The sequence below is a fragment of the Mustela erminea genome, chromosome 8, assembly GCF_009829155.1.
Source record: "Mustela erminea isolate mMusErm1 chromosome 8, mMusErm1.Pri, whole genome shotgun sequence".
NCBI classification, from domain to species: Eukaryota; Metazoa; Chordata; class Mammalia; order Carnivora; family Mustelidae; genus Mustela; species Mustela erminea.
The window spans coordinates 98,245,795-98,262,149 of NC_045621.1; the positions used below are offsets into that span (position 1 = coordinate 98,245,795).

At 40.5% G+C, this 16,355-nt stretch overlaps 1 long non-coding RNA gene across 3 annotated transcripts; it reads right to left on the reverse strand.

Annotated features, from left to right (window-relative positions):
• Positions 1 to 757: 757 nt before the first annotated feature.
• On the reverse strand, positions 758 to 5,830 carry LOC116597917. 3 transcript variants are annotated; one of them, XR_004288853.1, is made up of 5 exons: positions 5,745 to 5,820; positions 5,345 to 5,505; positions 3,480 to 3,570; positions 1,590 to 1,787; positions 758 to 1,073 (listed from the first exon to the last, which is right to left on the reverse strand). It is a non-coding gene; the product is annotated as an uncharacterized LOC116597917 (long non-coding RNA). The 3 variants fall into 3 exon arrangements; XR_004288855.1 differs by having other exon boundaries at positions 1,590 to 1,796; XR_004288854.1 differs by lacking the exon at positions 5,345 to 5,505 and having other exon boundaries at positions 5,745 to 5,830.
• Positions 5,831 to 16,355: the final 10,525 nt, after the last annotated feature.

The following is a 16,355-nucleotide window of genomic DNA, read 5'->3' on the forward strand; positions in this document are numbered from 1 at the left end:
AGGTTGGGGGAATTAGGAGGTGGGTATTAGAGAGGGCATGGATTGCATGGACCACTGGGTGTGGTGCAAAAACAATGAATACTGTTATGCTGCGAAAAATAAATTAATTAAAATTAAAAAAAAAAAAAAAGAAAAAGAAATAGCCTGGTTCTTTCTTTGTTCTCTCCCTGCCTTCCACTTGGGATGGGGGAGGGCAGCGACCACAGCGGAGCCCCCAAGGAAGTTGTAAACTAACAGTGGAATCTAAAAAATATATCAAACACATAGAAGTAGATAGTACAGGTAATTGCCAGGGGCTGGGGTGGGGGATGGGGGAAATAGGGAGAGGCTGGTAAATGGCTACAAACTCCGTTGTAACTGAGGTCTGAGGATATAATGCATAACATGGTGACTATAGTTGATGATACTGTATTGTATAATTGAAGCTTGCTAATAGAGTAAAACCAAGCGTTCTCCTACAAAACCGTTTTGTACATGTGATTGGTGGTGGATGTGTTAATTATAACCCGAAGGTGGGAATTCTTTTGCAATGTATACGTCCATCAAATCATGACATGGGGGGCGCCTGGGTGGCTCAGTGGGTTAAAGCCTCTGCCTTCCGCTCAGGTCATGATCTCAGGGTCCTGGGATTGAGCCCCACATGGGGCTCTCTGCTCAGCAGGGAGCCTGCCTCCCCCCCCCCTGTCTGCCCCTCTGCCTACTTGTGATTTCTAAAAAAAAAAAAAAAAAAAAAAAATCATGACATGGCACACTTGAAATAAGATTTTATTGTTCAATAACACTTCAGCAGAGCTGAAACAACAAAAAACCCCAAACAATCCAAATGCGTGTGTGGCTGAAATTGGCCCTCTGGGTGTGGTTTACTTGCACTCTAGACTCTGGCATCCTCCCATTTTATCAATGATGAACCCCAGCCCAGTGCTCTCTAGGAGACCGCGGTCTCCCAGGGTGCCAGGATTTCCACGTCAGTGTCTGTACAGTTGCTGCTGGATGTTGAACCTCGGGGGCGGGGGGGGGGGGGGGGGGGGGGGGCACTGCGCTTCTCTCGCTTTTTGTATGGTATGGTCTTTCTCCTGCCAGAAGTGGAAACAGAACCTGAACGGAGGTGTTTTTTTATTCATATTTTGTTCAGGTTCCCCTCATGCTGTTGCTTACATATGTTGAGCTGAATCAGATCAAAGGAAATTGAAGAGCTCCAGTCCATTTTCTTAGTTCTAAGCTCAACATTCTTTCCTGACTTAACGTTATTCACTGAGACCCGGAAATAGAATCTCAGAGGGGTTCCCCAGGTCCGACCCCAGATCAAGTCAGGGATAGAGGTCCAGACAAATGCAGGTTAAAAAAAAAAAAAAAAAAAAAGGCAAAATCAACTCTCTCCTCCCTCATCTTCCAACTAAACAGAAACAACTAAATGGTCATGAAAGACACAAGAAAACCCTCACTAAATCTACTTTTAAAAGAATACTTTTCTTTTTTTTCTACTTTTGAAAGAATATTTTTCTTCAGTGCTTTCGTCTGTCACCCAAGAGATAGAATTCTTGACTTAATTATTGACCAGTGGTAATTGTTGTGGATGCACTTAGCCAAACCTGGGTTCTGGGGTTCTGATAGAGCATTTAGCCTTCTAGTTCTCTGCGTTGGTTCTGTTCTTCTATGATAGCCCAGGGATGTGGCCTCAGGTAGCCACACATGTTATATTTGCTGGGGGAGACGTTGGACTTCAGAGTGGTAATCACTTAGGAAATGTTAGATTTATATTATTCCATTGAGAAAGTTTTCCAGGTATTCTATGAGAACTCAGAGAAAAAATAAATTTTTTATTTATCTATTTTTTATTTATTTTTAATTTTAATTTTTTTTTGAAAAAATAAATTTCAATCAAGACATACACACCTTCAAGGCTTAAAAATGTAAAATATAAACATATGAGAGTCAAAATGATTTACTCATCATTTCCGCTCTTAGGTAAAACATGAATGTAAAATTAGCAAATTAAAATAGATTGATATCTCATCTGGTTAGTAACATAGTATTAATAGCTCAGTAAAGTCCATTAATTATTTTTACGCCCCATATGACTAGTTCTTGTTTATAAGATGGCCTCTAAGGGAAGGAAATACAGAGCCATCCATTACCACCAGGCAGAGATTCTGTGACTTTTTAAGCACCGAGTGGAGTCTATGAGCCACATTAACATCTGATCAGGAGAGTTTTGGGTCATAATTAAAGTCACTGAAACAGGGTGTGCTCTATAAGAAGGACAGCCTGTTATAATAATAGTTAGAACAAGGCATAAAAATCCCTCATCTGACTTCCTCCTGGGTGTTTTCTATCAAAACTCCCACCTGCTGCCTCACTTTTTATCATATCATTACTCAGAAAAATGACTGTAGTGTGACTTGAGGTGAAGCCTTTTGAATTTTCATTAAAAGAAAAAAATAGGTATGAAAGGAAAAAAAATCATTATATTGTCAGTAATATCGCTTTCACTTTTTCTTACTTAAAAAGGATTTGAATAATTTGGGAGAAATTGCCTGATTGTGTCATACTGGGATTTCAATATTAAATTACATCACGTTGGAACTGAATGGAATTTCCATTTTTGAAAGTCAAAAAGAGTAGAATAGCAGCAATTTCATATTATTCAACTTAATAATGAGAACAGTTGTGCATTGATTTTTTTTTATGTCGGGCACTCTGCTATGTAAAATCCATATTTTATTATTAATCTTCATAATAATCATATGAGAAGCAGTAGTAATCTCCATTTGTCCCTTCCCCCCATTTTTGCCAAAGCCACCTCAGATGGATTTTGCCAGGCGAATGAAGTTTCCAGATCAATCCCCTTTCCACTCGCTGACCTTGCATCTCCTACCAGATCCCCTTACCTCTGATCTCTTTATAGAAATGTTTGTAATCCTACTGCTTAAGATAATAGGCATTGTTATGGTCATACCTACTTGAGAGGTAGAGAAATGGAAGCTCAGGGTTTGAGGAAGGAAGAAAGTTGGAACATACCTGAGGCAGGATTTCAGTTCCAGTCTTCTGGACTGAAAATATTGAGTGCCTTCACCAATATCTTATCTCTCTCTCTCTCTCTCTCTTTTTTTTTTTTTGTTGACACAAATTTACTATTTATTCTTTGAGGGAAAATTTACACAAACTGAAATGCATTCATGTTAACAGCATTATTCAATGAGTTTCTGAAATGCATGTTTCTGTATAATGCAGCCCCCCTATCAAAATATAAAGTATTATCACCCAGAAAGTACCCTTGTGCTCCTTCAATTTCCCCCTCTCCCTCCCCCTCAACAGTGTTCTCTTTTTTTCCCCACCATCGATGAGTTCTGCCTGCTTTAGAACTTCATGTAAATGTAATCATATGGTATGTACTCTTTTGTCTGTTTTATAACCCAATTACTTGATACCAAATACGATGGAGGTGACCTAACCCATTCTGGCCAAATTGCTGAATTTACCTTGTTTGTGCAGTCAGTTGAGATGCATGGAGATTGGTTGCTCTGTCCTTGTTTTTGAATGATATCCAAGATTGAAGGGATTGCCAACTACCTGAAACAAGTGGTTCTCAAATATTACTATGCTTCAGTGTCCCCGTGGGGAAATCTGCTATAGGTGAAGTATTCTGGTTCTCTTCCCCAAAGATTCCAAACTGAAGTCTGGGTTGCATTCAGAAAGTTCTGCTTTTCAATAAGCACCCCAGGTGGGGCCAGTTAGAAACTTCAGGAAAAAGCTTGGATAAACATTAACATAGTCTAACTACCTTATTTTATTTGTAGATGAACACAGATAAATCACTCTGGAGATGTAAACTTACTTCTCTGCTAATAGTATTGGTGCAGGAACTAGAACCTGGGTCTTCATACTTACTATTTTTTTTTAAGAATTTATTTATTTATTTGACAGAGAGAGATCACAAGTAGGCAGAGAGGCAGGCAGAGAGAGAGAGGAGGAAGCAGGCTCCCTGCTGAGCAGAAAGCCTGATGTGGGACTCGATCCCTTGACCCTGGGATCATGACCTGAGCCGAAGGCAGTGGCTTAACCCACTGAGCCACCCAGGCGCTCCCTATTATTATTATTTTTAATAGCATGCATGAGCTGGGGTGGGGAGCTGAGGAGGGAGGGACAGAAGGAAAGGGAGAGAGACAATCTTAAGCTGGCTTCACACCCAGCATAGAGCTCAATGTGGGGCTTGATCTCAGAATCCTGAGATCAAGACCTGAGCCAAAATTAAGGGTCAGACAGCATTTAATGGACTGAGCCACCCACGCTCCCTTTTACTCATAATGAGGTATAATGATTCCTAAGCTTTAGTCACAGACCCTAGAAATAGGGTGTGTGTATAGCTTTACTGTAGATTTAATACACTGAGATTTAATAAACAGATGTATGAACATATAATATTACTAGGTACAGGAATGCTTTTTAGCTCAAAAAGCGTATTTGAAAGCATGGCTGAATTCAGAATCGTGTTTTCTTTCATCAGCCTACAGAGTTTAAGTGTTAAATAAGGTTCCTCATAACCTGAGTAGAATAGGAGCCATGGCTAGGGTCCTACTATCTCTGCCAGCTGCTACATCATTTATAATGGTCAAAAGTAGTTGCTGTAATTAGGCCTTTACTTGCCAGCTTAACTTAGATCAGCTGGGGACATTAGAAATCAGCTAAGGCCTGAAAACAATCACAGTGAAGATTGGATGAGACTTCTAATGATATCTTCAAACAGAATGTTTCCCAGAAGTCACCATTTCCAGACTAGCCAGGATTGGAAACCCCAACTTCAGCTTTTTAACATATACACATACATTACATCCTCTGTAAGAATGGACTGAAGGTGGCCCAGGTGGCTCAGTCATTAAGTGTCTGCCTTTGGCTCAGGTCATGATCCTGAGGTCCTGGGATTGAGCCTCCCTGCTCTCTGGGAAGCCTGCTTCTCCCTCTCCCACTCCCTGTGCTTGTGTTGCCTCTCTCTCTGTCAAGTAAGTAAACAAAATCTTTAAAAAAAAAAAAAAAGAATGGACCTAAAACAAGCCTGATTCTTGGACCTCTTATGACAAGCTGTATGTTGATAAAGACTTTGGAGGATTCACCCAAGGACCTACTGGGATGGTTTAGTAGCAATTCCATGCATATGGTGAATAGGCAGACTGAGCAAGAATCTCCAGATGAGGAATATGGAAAGAGGGATATGGGAGTTGGATGGGGGAGTATACAAAATCTCCCTCTTCCCATCACTCTCTACACCAATGCCATGGGAGTGGAAAATGTGAACTTCTTGTACTTGGTACAATGTTGACATTGTATGTAGGGCTGTACCTGCGCTTACATGGGAGATTTGCAGAGCTTTCCCTTCTGTCTGGGAGCATGCCGTATAGTCCTCTGTCAATGCAGCTATTTCTGTCAGTTGTCATGGGTGAGTTCATAACCTATTTTTGTATCCTTTAACTGTGCCGGTTGGTGTCTTTCCATCAATCATGTCGCATGGTCCTGTGGTGACAACCATGTACTCATATGCCTCTGGTCAGACCAGGCAGGATGGGAGGGAGTAAAGTTAACAATAATGGTAGCTATTTGGACAAGTCACATCTACCTACTTCTGCAAGTCTCTAAAAAATTAAGTCAGGGTCTTAGGATGTCTACTGGTGCCCAGTAGCAGCCTTTTCTGAAGCCAGGCCTTCAGCCCCCAAATCTGTTTACTCTCTATTTTTCTTCTATCCTCTTGATACTCACTTTCTTGATCAGCATTTGGTTTGTTTGTCTATATTTTGTGGACATCTGTTTGGGATTCTAAGCCTCGCCGGGAAGCCCTTTTCTTTTAATGTGGTGTGAATGGTTTAGATGACCTTCACAATGCTTTATACCAGGCAATCAGAGTTACAAAATACAGAGATATTGTGACATCAGGAAGGGAGCTTGACATTTTGAGTCAAGATGACCTGGGTTCAACTCTTGCCTCCGTTATGTTTAAACTCTGTTGTCCTCAAATCTCTGAGCTTGCATTTCTCCATCTGTCAGGACCTGAAGTGTGGCACGCCTCTCTGCCACTGCCTGCTCTCAGCGACAGAGCTCAACAGGACTTCCTTGTTCAAGCTGGTGCTTCCCTTCCCTGCTTCCTTGGTTAATTGTGCTTCAAGGACCCCGCCAGGAAGCGCCCCAGTGTGCCTTGAGATCTTCACATTCTCTTTCTACCAAGACTTCAACACAGCATGAAGAGTTTTGAGGTACAGTTGCAACCAGAAAGAAAAAAGAGTTGCTCCTTGAATTGAAATTGAGAGATTCCATGCAAAAAATCTGCCTTTTCAAATTTTCATATGTTAGATTTCTGTCAAATTAGTTATTAGGAAATGAAGGACTGCATTTTGGTCGGACCTTAGAAATGACTCTCATTTTCATGCGGGAAATTGCCTGAAGGCCTAAACTAACCATTTACCACTCATTACAACCCAAACGTAAATTCAGAAATAAGGGTTATCCACTTGAAAACAAATAAAAAACCAGTAAAGCTCTGTGGTGCTTAGCACTTTAGTTGCTTCTAGGCACTAATGTAAAGAAATAACTTTTTTCTTTTTTCTTTTGTTACTGCTGATCATCTCTTTACCTCAATATTGCTCTTAAGTCCCATTTCTCCCTCTGATGTATTTATTTCAGAATATTTTACAAGACTTTTCATATTTTCTCACCCTGATCCTGCCCTCACCTTATGTGGCTGGCTATTAGGTAGGAAAAAAAAAATTATTTTGAAGTGTATTGAGGACAAATGACTTACCCACATACCAGAGGTTTGTTATGAAATCAAGTCAGACCATATAGATTAACATAAAATAAGGTCTAATAGTCCTAGAAGGATTTTGGCATAATTTTGAATTTTAAGTGTCCTGAAAATATTATTCTAAGCATTAATGACCATTTTTTGAATATTGGACAACAGTGTGATTGCTTGATTCTTTTGTTTTGTTTCGTTGCATGCAGCCTAGACAGACCCCTTGAAAAGAAAAACCACACAAAGTGGTTCAGACAGTTTGCAAGTATAAAAAAGAAAGAAACATTAATGTGGCTGGAAATATCCCAACTAAAGCACTTATTTCTGAGAGTTGGGTTAGAATTTTTAAGAAGAAATTTCTTTGAAAAACTAAATTGTGCTAGGGAGGAGAGCTATCAGATCGTCTTGAGTTTTTGGAATCCTATAAATTGAGTGATCTAAATATATGGAAAGTTGCTTTGTAAATGGAATAGGGTCTTTTACTCCCATTCCCATGGGAGTATATTGTTTGGGACATACATATTTGGGCCCATTTTTTTGTTTGGTTTGAAAGGAGCTTGAAGACTAAAGAGCAGAGTTGATTCGGCTTTGATTGTTGTAATGCCAACATACTTTTATTTGATGCAAGTCTAGTGACTCCTACTAATCAGGAGGCAAATGTGCTTCAGTAATGAGAGATTTTTCTAGATGAAAAATCTCTAGATGAAAAATTTCTAGATGAAAAATGGCAGTCTTAGGTTTTCTGCCATATCTTGAAATGTATGTAAAAATCTCCTTTCTAGGATGCTACGCTGACTCTGTGGGTTTAAATGCAGTTTAGAGAAGAGCCTCCAAGTGTCAGGGAACTTCCAGAATGCATTACACCTTAATTTATATATTAATTTAAGAATTACATTCTTAATTTAATTCAGGGTACCACCAGCAGGAAGGGGGAAGAAAAAATAGATGGATCTCAAAATTGCCCAAATGGAGGACTGTGATACTGAAGGAAATGTCTTTATTATAGTTTAGGGAGATGCATTTGAGCTAATGACACATTCCAGTTCTGTGGAACTATAAATGTCATTTGATTTTTCTCAGAGGATCAATTAAAGTTTCCCAACAGGAAATGAAAAGGAAAAGATTCTGAAGTTTGTCTGGGGGACAGAATTATATAATTTCAGGACTGGAAGGAAAAAGGGGGGGAACACATTGATGAGACAGGCACCTAGCATAGGTCAGGAAGTAAGCTCTGTGCTCAGAACCAACCCTTGTGGTTAATTCTCCTGGCCACCTTACCGGCTTCTTGTTGTGATTCTCATTTACTGATGAGCTGAAGGTCAGAGTAACCTTCCCAGAGTCACAGAGTTAATAAGCACGTAAGAACACCCTTCACTCCTTACTACCTTTGTCTAAGAAGGCACAGAAGTCTGTCAAGCCCCAGGCTCAGGGTCGAGTGGTTGAAACAAACAAACTGGGTTTTCATGGGCAAACAGACCTGGATGCTCAGGGATGAGTCCTCGTATATGTGTGTCCCAAGCTCCTGTCTTTCTTTCCTGGGTGGCCCACTCCACAGGACAAAGCTTCGGTGAGATCCCGCCCACTAAATTAAGTTCGTTAGCCTTATCTAGTGCTTTAATTCCACCCTGTGGACTACTGATGGAGTACTGGTTCCCCATCTAGCTCTTTTTCCTATTTCCTCTCCTAATTGTCCTAGGGGTATTCTGCCTGTTTCCACCCCAGGTTTCCTCTGAAAAGCTGATAATAGCTTGAGCCCTTCCCAGTGTCCCAGTCTCCAATATCTGAATGTTTCCCAAAGAAAATGTCTATCGTCCGAGTCTACTGTGCATGAGAACCTCCAGTAAATAATTGCCTTTGGAAAGTGAGACCATTTGTGTTGATTGATCTTCAGTAATGCTTCCTTATATTGGGCCCCAATATATCAAGCTTCCTAGAGCTCTCTCCAAGCAGACTTGGTTCTCAGAGAGGCTAACTGATTTTTTTCCCCCAAAGTCTCCCAGCAAATAAATGACATAGTTAACCACCATTGCTCAGTGTTGCTAATGAGCAGGATTGTAACTAAGTTCCCAGACTGACATTCATTCATTCATTTATTCACTCAACATATACCTTTTGAATTCCTACATGTGCCAGGAGTTAGTTCTAATTGCTTGGTATGTATCAGTGGACGGAAGCCATAAGCCATTAGCTAAGTCTAATCCATATTCCATAGGAAAAGCCTTTAAGTCTTTGAAGACCGTTATCTTTTTACCATCACGTCATCTCTAGGCTTACAGGCTTAATATATCCAGTTCTTTCTGTATAACATGTGATGTCCTCATCCCTTAGAGGGAGCTTCATTAGAATATATGTGCCAAAGAGAATGTGCTGTATTGTTTTGATCATTTTTACATCCCGGTGTCTAACAAATAGCGATACAATATATAGTCAAAAAATAATATGAATACATCTTATTTCTGAAACTCTTCTAGTTGAGCTGGTATTTGGTCTGCATCACTTTCAGCTAAAATTGGTAGATCTCCTGAGTAATGCTAGGATAACTTTTACATTATGGGAAAAGATTGATGATAATGTGTTGTTTTAAGGAGACGACTTAAGAGTGTAAGTGGACTAGCCAGGTCAAAGGTAGTCATTGTCAGAAAAATTAAGCTTAAAACTGCAGGTGAATCAGAGATCCTAGAACCAGGGAAAAAGAACTACAACATATCAAAAAAAGGGTTGCTGATATTTGGAACTTTAGGTTTATATGCCCTATTGAGGAATTTTCCAAAGGAATAAACTCCATTATAAATGATTTCATTACCAGCACTAGATTTTGATATGTAACTCTCACCAGAAGAACCTATTATTTCTGCATGGATATATTTTAAATACACATTTTAAATAAATATTTTTTCTCCTTTGAATGCTTGACATTTATTGCCAATGCCAATTATTTGTTAGTTTACTATTATACTGTCCTCTAGCCACTCTTAAAATAAGATACGGTTACATATCATTGTATAATTTTACTTTGTATGTTTTGTCTCCTTAAGCAGAGAATGTTACCTTTTTTAAAAGCACAAGTTTTTTCACGTCTTTATGGGTCTCACAAAGTCTACAAGAATGTTATTGTATTAGTCAGGCTGGGTCAAAATGCTGTAACAAACAGACTCGCAGATCTATAATGGCTTAAACATACTGCATCTTATGTCTTATATCTTATCCATTTAACCAAGCCTGGTGTGGCTGTTCATGAACAAGTGAATTCAGCGCCAGAACTTTGAATGTTTTGTTCCTCCCTTCCCTGGGGATTGATTGCTTCCTGCATCAAGCTTGCAGAAGCTGAAAGAGTTTAGAGGAGCCACATCCCATTCTTAAAACCTGGCACCCAAACATAACTTCCAGTCAGTGTTATTGGAGAGATGAGTCACGTGGCCACATCAGCCTCCTCGGGGACAGGGGGATGTAGTCCTTTCCCGACCAGCCTCTTCCCAGACAAGCCGGAACTCTTGTCAAGACGAGGCAAGAATGGATTTTGATGGGCAGCTAGCTGTCTCTGCTAAGTGCAAAGTGGGGTTTAACAAATATTTGTTGATGTATTTATATCAGCAGTAAAGATTAAATCGCTCTTATTTCTCCTTGGAACAGTGCTATTAAACATCTCATAGAAATTTGACAATCTTATAGCAGTGTGCACTACATTATATGCATTTCTTCAACAATGATTTGAAAGATTGCTGATGTTTATCTAGGGAGATGTGAAGCAATTTAATATTATTAATTGCTAACAAACGGATAAGATTTACCAGAATTGTCAAAGCTTAAAGCTCCAAATAATCATTCCTCACACAAGAAAATTTATTATGCCATTATGCTTATTTCTATCAGGGTTCCTATAGTGCAATCACTGTTTGCTATTAAATTTTTATTGCACATTTAATTTATCTTTCCCTCTAGTTGGGAAATGTATTAAAGAATTCATTTGACACCAGTATCTTCTCCCCTTCTCTTTTTCTCACTTCTACTCCCCCTGAAATAGATAGGAATATATTTGTATCTTAGTATTAATTATACAGGAGCTGAGGAGAACAATGCTTGCTGTTGCCTGAAGGGAATTAGCCAGCCAGAATTAGCTTTATGGAGAACCAAGTGGACTTCCATTATACACATCCATTTTCAGTGGTTTATAAAGAATTCTGGAAAAAATCCATTTATATGTGAAAGCTTGCTTTTCATCGATTAAAGTAGAAAGTAATTTTGGTTTCTGAATATTAAAGGCAGACTGCTTGATAAAGGTTGGAGTTGGGGGCTATTTAGTTTATAAAGTACTGCACTGAAAATGCAGTTTTCGGTTTCTGAAGGTATACCTTTTATGTGCAAAGCTTAACAATCTCGTTCCCTACCCCTCTGCCTGCCCCAGGAATTACTTAGTTGGATCAAGAGGAAAACTGCTATAGGACACAGAAAACACTTTTTCCATCACTAGGGCTTTTTTCTTAATAGGGCCGGATTTGGTAAAAACTCCCTCAGTCTTGGTACAGTGGAATCTTTGTCTTGACTTTCAGAAAGATTTCTAGCTCTTGGGCCTAATTCACTAAGACAGAAGTCATCTTGTATTATTGATTCATCTGAAGCTTTGGTCTCTCACAGGATTTGATAATACACCACAACTATTTTTCTCATGTTGAACAACTACCAAAGTTTTGTGTTTTGGGTAAGAGGCTGAGCATGACAAAATATCAGCAAACCTATTTCTAATGTCTAAGTGAGGCTCTATGTATACTTTTATATATACCTTGCTCTTTTGACTGAATACTGGGGCTTTCTGAACTCAGGAGGGAATATAAAGCTGTCCCACCTCTCCCAGGAAGAATTTCTGAACCCTGGTTATGACTTCAACATGCCTCTGTTGACTTTCCACTGAGAGCACTTTCCCCCTGATGACACTGAATGTATTTAATTTACGTATTTACCAATGACTGTGGTTGTCCTGTTTCCTTATAGACTTTGACATTAATGCCCTGAGGACAGTGTAATTAGTGCCCCAGAAGAAAGAGAATTTAAGGCTGACATTTATGGGGTTTTGATACAGGACAGTAGCTTGGGACTTAATAGTTTCTGAGTAATTTTCCCGTCTTTCCCTTAATACCTGGATGTAACATCCAGTCAAGAAAGAGTGAGCACGCCGCCAAAATTGAACTGCCTTCCCCATCCATCCTCTGAGGGCACTCCTCTGGAACCTCATAAATTGTGTTGAGCCTCGGCATACCATCCAGTGGGGCTTCTCCTGTAGTCATGGTATATTCCTGTAGACCCATGTCCATGGGAAGAGCCAAGTCTTCCCGTCGATTCTCAGATTTTCTTTTTTGCGTTACTGATTGCTGTTACGTAGAATACCAGTCCTTTGGCATCATTGCTCACATTGTGTGCAACCAACCAATGCTTATAGGGTGTTCAAATGTATTTGTCTCTGTGTTAACACCTGGCTTTATTCCAAAGACCTAAGAGACCCATCTGACTACCTTTTTCCTTGAACTGATTCCGTCATCCCCCCTCTGAGAACCTCCCTCCTCCCCACCCCCCAAACCCTCCACCCCTCCCCTAACTGGTTTTAAGGCTCTCCACTGGGTATAAGTAATTGAAGCCTGCTCAAACTAGTCCGTGGGGAAGGATGTGATTGTTTCCAGATTAGCAGAAGCTGGAGAGGTATAGGAAATGGCCGGTCTGGAACCATGCCTCATCCTCCCATCTTTCCTGGGCTTCTAGGAGCTCCCATCGGAGGCTTTCTCTGTATATCTGCTTCATTTTCTTCATTTTTTGTCTACAGAACAGCGTTCTCAAGATCACCTTTTTCATTTTCCAAATGAACTTAACTTACAAGTAACTTGGTTTGCGTGGTTCTGACCTCAGCCCTGACTCTACACGAATATTTGCTTTAATCACCCACCCTCAATGGCATTTGGTCTTGATGTCCTATTGTGTTGTTCAAATTCTGAAGGGCAAGTAATCTGTAGCCTGTCGCCTACAGTCTTCTTGTGGTTAGAGACTGTTAAAGGTAGTTGACCTCATTGACTAGGGCTAGGTGATTTACTTTATAATTTCCAGCCATGAGTACTTTCATTATTGGGGGATTTTTAAAAGAAAATCTACAGACAAGCAGGAAAGGTTTTGCCAAATGTTTTTAGGTAGAAATGAAATAAAGGAGGACTTTCTGTTTGTTTGTTTCTCGTGTTCTGAAAAATTCTCTGGGTAGAATCTAATTTGTATTCTGAATTTAAATTAGTGATGTAATTTGTATCATAGAAGCCCCACCCCCACCCCTTTCACTAAATACATGTTGGATAAATATTTAAATAATAGTGGCTTGACAGACTATTTAATGCTAAATCTGCCCAGGGTCCCTGTATTTTTCAGGGTGGCCACGGTTGCATTTGGCTCTCCCAGCAAGCTCCAGCCCCACATTATCTCTAGAAGCTATGTTAGCAATTGGCTCAGCTTCCTGCATAAGGGGATTTAACCCGGCTACCCTGAATGGCTGGCCATGTCTCTCCCCTGGTGAGGGAAGGACACGGGGTGGGAGGAAGAGGAGCCGCAGCAGCAGGGGACCACCTTTTGCCTCAGCGGGGATGGCAACTGCCACCCTCCCCCAGTCACGGGAGAACAGACCCCTGGACTGAACAGAGGTTGGTCCTCTGCCAGGCTCTTCTGCTGTTTCAGTGTGATTTCTTCGCAGCAGGACGCCTTCCTGCGGAGCCACATGATGCTTTTCTGATTTGGTTAGCATTAATTTGGGCAGCATTAATCTAAAGAGCATGTTTAATAGCCTGAGCATGGTTATTTATATGGATGTATCTTTCTTTTCTTTTCTTCTTCTTCTTCTTCTTCTTCTTTTTTTTTTTTTTTTCTGTAGCTGCTGAATTTTAATGCTGGAGGCCTTGAGTTTGTTCTAGCCTTGGTTAAGCCTGCAGCCCAGACTCTCGTCCCAGAGGCTCTGTATCTGGAGTTGCATCTCGCTTGATGCTGCTCTCAGGCATTTTAACCCAGAACAACTGCCTGCTGTCGGTGTGGAAGGAATGCATGTGGCCCAGAGGGGAAAGCAGACAGCAGCACCTCTAGGCAGCCAGGCTCCCTTGTTAACTAATGGCTGCCACATGGGGTCAGACGTCTCTGTTCCCTAGAATAGTACCTTTCCAGGAGGGGCAGGTGGTCTCGCTATGCCAGTGACAGGTTGCACTGTGGGAGAATTCCTGGCTGAAGTGGCTGTCAAGTTTCTAAGGGCTGACCTTAGAAACGCTGCACAGTTTTCCCCAGACTTGATGTCACTTGCTATTAGCATCGACAGCACATGGTGGTAGACCTTTGCTGCTTCTGACGTTCCTATTCCATCCAAGCTTACCCAAGCTCTTCTCCCAGCCAGCATTTCAGACTCAAGTCTCAACACCCTCTGATTCCTCCCCCTCCCACAGACTTCATCCCCACAGTCACCCTCATTCCTCCTGGCACAACATTACATTGTGGACAACACCCTTTCCCAAGACAGAGTCCTCTTCATCTCAGCCAGCAAGGACTGAGAAGCAACTATAGGGAGCCAGTAAGAGGAGATTTTTATCTAAGAAGTCAATTTCTGTCCTTCATTCTCAGATGACTCTGGAATAAGGCTTTGTACGTAAGGGAAGTGCTCAAAGCCTTATTGCTTCTGGTCTTTTTCTGATGATTTGCATGGTGGTTTGGTGAGGCTCTGTTGCCTGGTACAGAATTTCTTATCTCTTGTAACTCCCCTACCCCCATAATTGAAGGGGTTTGGATTAGAAGTGGAGTTCAATCAAAAACAAAATAAAACAGACAATAGGAAAATAATTGTGGGATGTAAATTCCAGCCATTCTACAAAATTCATTTTGTTTCATCTCCATGAAACTCTTTTTCTAGCTTTATACACTGATGCTATCTTCTCTACCAGCCATAGATCCTACCATTGTACTGTTAATATGTGACTTAAATTATTGTGTAGCCTTAAGCTCGTTACGAGGTCCTTAATGACTGCAAACCTCCCCCACCCCCACCGCCACCTCTAAGTTGGGGTATAAGGGCTTTGGAGGCAAAGGCTGCATTTTATATTTTATCATTTATTTATTTATAACGACTTTATTTATTTATTTATTTGACTGACATCACAAGTAGGCAGAGAGGCCAGAGAGAAAGGAAGGGAAGCAGGCTTCCTGCCGAGCAGAGAGCCTGATGTGGGGGCTGGATTCCAGGACCTGAGCTGAAGGCAGAGGCTTAACCCATGGAACCACCCAGGTACCCCAAAAGGTTGTATTTTACCTGGAACAACCTGAGGATGGAGTGGATGGAGATCTGAGTGATTTTTCAGATCCTCAATTAAAAACCCTAAGGCTAGCACGAGAGAAAACGTATTATTGGAGTGTTAGTGATGTTATGAAAAACATTATTGATTTATTTATGTCTCCATACCATTTTAAGAAAGTGATTGGAAACGGCTCATCTCTATCCTTCTATCTGCATGAATATAATGGGATAGATTTAAAAAAAATAAAGGTGAGGAAATGACAGCAAAGGGACAATGAAATCGGAAAAAATAGGATATAGAGAGAGAAGGTTTGATAACACATAATGGATATCATAAGACACTATTCAGCTGCTGGAGATGAGCTTCAAATTTGGCTGTAAATTAACCAGCATCCACAACAAAGGGGAAACACAATCTGTTGCAAAAATTATGGTGCCCATTAAAATGAAAACTGAACACAGTCAGGAAAAAGCAGCTCTTTCTGGTTCTGAGTTCCCAGTGACCTGCAACTCATGACTCCTGAGAAGAGGCACTGACTTCGATGCTGTCATTACCAACATTTTATCATTGTCAACGTTTTCAAAAAGTGGCAAGTTTCTCAGTGTCCCCCAATGCATGCTAGTAGCTTAGAGTTCACTAGAAATAGTTGTATGAGGGCTCAAAACTGTATGCTGAATGGCAGTATTTTTCTTGCTGAAACTAGGAGTACAGTAATTTTATGTAGTTTGTATATCAATAAGCATTGGTAATCAAGCTGGTGGAGGACAGGTTTGACAGTCACTAAACTTATGGATGTATACTTGAGTACAAAACCATAAAATCTCTTCAAGAGAGGAAGCCTGAATGTGGGTGTAAATATACAGGTAGGAAAAGGATCCTATTTGAAATAAGTGCAAATAATTATAATGTAAACATTTCTGACCAGGTGCCATACCAGCAAATGAAGGAAAACATGGTCAAATCTTAGTTTATATGCACAACTAAAATCACCTCAAAGGAAAGAATAAAGAGTAGAGAACGTTGGTTTATAGGTGTTGATGAATCCACACTTAGGAAATTGGATTGGTCCTTTATTTTGTGTTTAATACCTTGGCAGGCGGACTGGGTGGTCTTCTAAGCTTTCAGAATGTGGTGGGAAGCTGGGGAGAGAAAGCCATAACATGGAAAATATTGACCAAATTATAGTAGGCTAAGGGAAAAGGGGCATTTGCTAAGGAAAAGGGGCAATAAGCCTGATGATGGGAGAGAGGAACAAAGAAGGACAGAGTGCGGGGCAAGGAGAAAGA